Genomic DNA, 4,796 nt, shown 5'->3' with positions numbered 1-4,796 from the left:
TGTTCCTCCTAGCGGCTGGGAGCTGAACCGTGTCCGTTAGCGTCAAGTCCGCCACGAGACATGTACTACATCCGGTAAACTTCAAAATAAAATCTGATTTGTTTGTATTACAATTACTCTGTTAAATCAAAGATTTAGTGAGACAGCACTAGTTTTGTAGCCTCTGTTTCACAGTTTCTTTTTATATTGGTGTAAGTATTTCAAATGTGCGTATTATTGATTTTTAATGTCACAATGCCGTGAAAGTCATGTATTTACTTCCGGTTTTACTATTCTTCCCCACAAATTTGACCAGCTTGTACTAGCTGGCTGTCCACCATCTGTTCGTGCAGAAATCTCACCTGACCGGTTTGAGCGACCTAATGGCGCATTTCCACCTCAGTTTAGGGTTTCACTGGTTTCATTTCTGTTTTAAATTTAGGAAGCAGACCAAAGAAGTTTCAAATTGACGTTACTCTCACAATGTCCTACTTTAAAGACTATTTATTTACTTTGACAACACGAGTTTGACGCCCAAGTGGAAATGTCCTGTTTGAGTGGAGCAGGACTTGATATTTCCTCCCTTACCTTCAGTTCAAAAGGACGCTCCTAATGTTGATGCCAAGTTTAATCTTATTAGGAAAAACAAAATGCAGAATAGCAACATCTAGAGGACCGTTTGCACTACACCATGTCTCTACAACCGAGCTTTATGTTTTACCGAGACTAAACCAGCAGGTGGGGCTGTTCACCATGATTGGAAAAGAAAGAAAGCCTTGCCTCATCAGTGATTGTTTAAGATTCAGTCCTCAAATTTGACCTCTACAAGGAGACGAGAAATAGCTACAGCTTTGTTCACTACCCTGCTGCCTAACAGCGACTGAGAGTCAGTTTAGTGAGTCAGTTGATAAAAAAAAATTTATTTGATAGGGACGGTGCAATTTTTCATAGTTCCAATGCAGAGAATAAAACACGCAGCCATATGAAGATGCTGTGGATTCTTTAAGATGAGAAAAACAAATATGTCAGAAACGGTATATTTGACAGGGCTCATTCTCTATCTGTTTGAATAAAGGAGGAATGACATTGTCAGTGACTCTTCCGACTAAAAGGAGGACTTGACGGTTTATTGTAATGGCAGGTCTACATCTTCCTCCTCCTTACCTGCAATCATTCCATACCCCCATGTCTACTATGAAGAATTAATATAGCAATGCTCGGTGCTGCAGCCCTCCCCCCCACTGCTCACTCCTTCTACCCCACAGTCGTCCTATTCAGCACCCTGGAGAGCTGCTGCAGGTATTCGGGCCGTCCTCTGCGAGATGGCTGATGAATGGCATGAATTGTATAGGAGAGATGTGAAAAAATGGAGAGAGGAGAGACTGAGGTAAAATTAACCTTGCGTGACAGAGGCTTGGCCGAGCAAGGACAGACGTCTCAGGGATGTATGTTTATGCATGCAGCAGCAGTCAGGGCAGCATTAGAGCTCACAGGAGGCATGAGTCTGGCCCATACGCACAGCTAATGAAAATAAATGAAGCTCACGCTCTCCATCTCTCCCCTATACAGGCACACTTCCATCATAATGCCAAAACACATTTTTTCTTCTCTGCTGCTCTAAGGTTCAGAAAATTATAATTTATAGTGCAATGGTGATTTCGATAATTGTCTATTGATGGAATATTATATTGTTTTTCATCTAAGACATATCAAATTAAACTAACCTGAAGAAATATATTTCTAAATATTTATCATGAACATTTCCATATTAATTCATTGAGTAGATAAATTGTGTGTTTGTGTGACATTGCAGCGTCCCTGTATAGTTGGAAAACCCACCTACTATAAGTGGGCTGAATCCATGCCTGCTTTATCCTTCTGTCCGCACCTTCCCTGCCTGCTTCCTTGCCTTTCTGTTCATCGAAGGCTTTCAATTCCTAGATCGGCACTATTGTTTGAGCGCCCAGCCCCCACGGCAGCGAGAGCCCCCACCACCACCACCATCACTGCTGTGTTACCAAAGAACAAAAGAGAGAGTGTCAGACACCACCCACTAGATCTCTTTCACACCAGAGCCCCCACCTCAGTTCCAGATGGGGTTGCCTTTTTTCAGGGTTTCTCTCAACCCCAAGAGTCCTTCAAAATGGAAGCCCCCCTCCCCCCAGAGCCCAGTACTCAGCTGCCCGTCATCCACCTGCTCCGCCGCCACGCGCCCGTGGCCAGGGCACGTCCTCTCTCTATCCCACCCCACCAGGGAGTCCTATTAAAATCATTAACCACTTTTTTTACTGGGGTCTGCTTTCAGAACATTACACCACCAGTAGTAAAAACTTTAACAACATTAACTCCTAAGAAATAAGGACAAACCGACAATCTATCTTTTCAATAAAAATAAAAAAATAAATACCAACAATGGAAAAAATACACATGAAATAGCAGTAACAAGCAGTAAAATCTTTACTATTGACTCCAAAAAAAGGGAAGGACAAGCCTACAATCTATCTTTTTGATAAAAAGGAAAAATAAATACCAACAATGGAAAAAATACACATGCAATAACTGTTAAAAATGAAAAATGGTGATGGTTTTCTGCAACACTAGCTGAAAACAGAAATGATAGCACAGGCCTTTGAACATCTTACTAGTTCAGTAGCTCTTAAAGTAGGACGGAGGAATTACGCCAGACTGAATATTGTAATCAATAATGCTAATCTAATCTAATCTCCATCCTGTGGTGGTGTCCTGTGCAAGGGCAGGCAGATGCTCATTTGTTTGTTTCTCTCAAAGCATCAACATGTAGCATCTTCAAGAGAATCTCTGCTTCAACCTCCACCCCTGTCTTGACCTTTCCCCTCCAGGGACAGAGAGTGAGGTGTAGCAATAAGACACATCTGCTACAAGACAGCTGCTAAATCTCCTAATGTTGATCCTGCAATCAGTGTTGGGGGGGCTAACGGTAATCATTGTTCAATCACTTAAAATCTGCTTAATTGCTACAAAACACAAAAACCTACACCTCTTGGTATTTACCCCCTCCTCCAGACATGGGACAGTATATTGAGCTAATCAGACAGAAGAAAGATGTGTTGCATTTCTGTGGTTAGTTTTGACTCACAAACTGTAAAGAATCAATTGAATGTATCTTCGGCAACAAACACATAAGACCTAGCCACCAGTATGCAGAGCCACACTTTCTCCTCTGCCTACATTACATGCATGAATGCATGCTACGCTGTCACTCACTAACCAAGATTTATGGAAATATTCCCTTCCAGCTCCACTCAGTGCAGTGAACAGAGCACACTACTATTAGTGTGTTCCATGTTTGAATATATGCAGATATATGCATATAATATGTTTATGAGTTCTTTTCAGCATTTGCTTTAGACTTTTTACAGGTTCTGTGCTGCAGGAAATGACTAAACCCCCGTCACTATTACCACCACCCCCATCCCACCACCACCCTCCAGTCCCTAAGGGTTCAAGCACCCAAATCAATTGAAAGAAAAAAAGAGTGCACTGTGGTCCTCCCCCTACATCTGTCAGGGAGGGAAAGCAGGAGGGGCCGCACTCATGGGCCGTACACGGGAACAATATCACTCCATCTGTCACAAACCGTTTCATCTCTGATGGGATGAAATATAGCTCACAAATACATCTACCTCTATATCATGTATGTGTATTAGCTTACTGGTGCCCAAGCCTTTACCAATTCCCAGAAGCATACGCTGTGGCTTTTTGTCTCATATTACCTTCCTCCCACCAGCCAGCACTCTCCAACCACCTTGCAAATTATGCTTTTAAGCCAAACAGCATGTTAAAAGAATTATTGCACTTCACACAGTGAACCAGTTAATGAAAATGAACGTAACGAAATTTACATGTAAAAAGTTCCAGAATGAATGTGCAGAGCAGCAAACCTGAAAGCTTAATGAGAGAGAAAGCACATATTGTATTTGGAGGAAATAATGAAAAAACGTAAGACGCAATCTGCTAATAACCAGAGAGCTCTTTCATATTCAAATAGTGCTGCTGCTGCGTTTGGAGGATGGGTGTGGCCGGCTGATTCTTCTTGCCTCCTGAGCTGTCGCGGCTTTGTGACGTCCACAATCCCCTTTGCTCTATCAAATTATGCTATCGGACTGGTCACTGTTCAGTGCCAAGGACAAAATGACAACCCGAACAATACCTATCAAAGTCTACAGATCTGCGCACTGATCTCCGACGAAACAAGGTAGCTCAGTGATCCGGTAAGCTGTAAGAACAGCACAAAATGGCCTGACTGTTTACTAGAGGGAGGAATGAAAAACAAAAACCCATATCCCCAAGAGCCATCATGCATCTCTCTCAGCAGCAGGTAGAGCTGCAATCTCAGTCATTCATATTTAATTCCACAAGAGTTTCCGGCCAGACTAATGTGCTATTGATTTCAAGTCTCCTATTACTGAAACGGGGAGGGCCATGAGGGAGAGAGAGCTGGACTAAAGGGAGTGAGAGCAAGAGATTGAAAGAGGAGAGGAGGAAGGATGAAGATGGAGGGGGAGAAAACAGAGTGCAATGGCTAAACCAGTGAGTTTTTCTAGGAAACATTATCATATTCCATTTGGACAGCCCATGTTATCTATCTAATAATCTGCTCTTTCTCTGTCAAGATACGGAACAAATTCTACATGAAAGCACAATGAGTACATTTCAGGTTGAGGCAGGAAATGTGTTTTATATTATTTATTGCTCATTAAAAGTCAGGGCATTTGCACAGTTCATGAAGCTAAAAACAGCTCAGCTTAACAGGAGCAAGCATATTTGCACCTCTTCTA

The sequence above is a fragment of the Dicentrarchus labrax genome, unplaced genomic scaffold, assembly GCF_905237075.1.
Source record: "Dicentrarchus labrax unplaced genomic scaffold, dlabrax2021, whole genome shotgun sequence".
Classification (NCBI taxonomy): Eukaryota; Metazoa; Chordata; class Actinopteri; family Moronidae; genus Dicentrarchus; species Dicentrarchus labrax.
The sequence above is the reverse complement of the archived record's forward strand: the minus strand, read 5'-3'. Positions refer to the sequence as shown.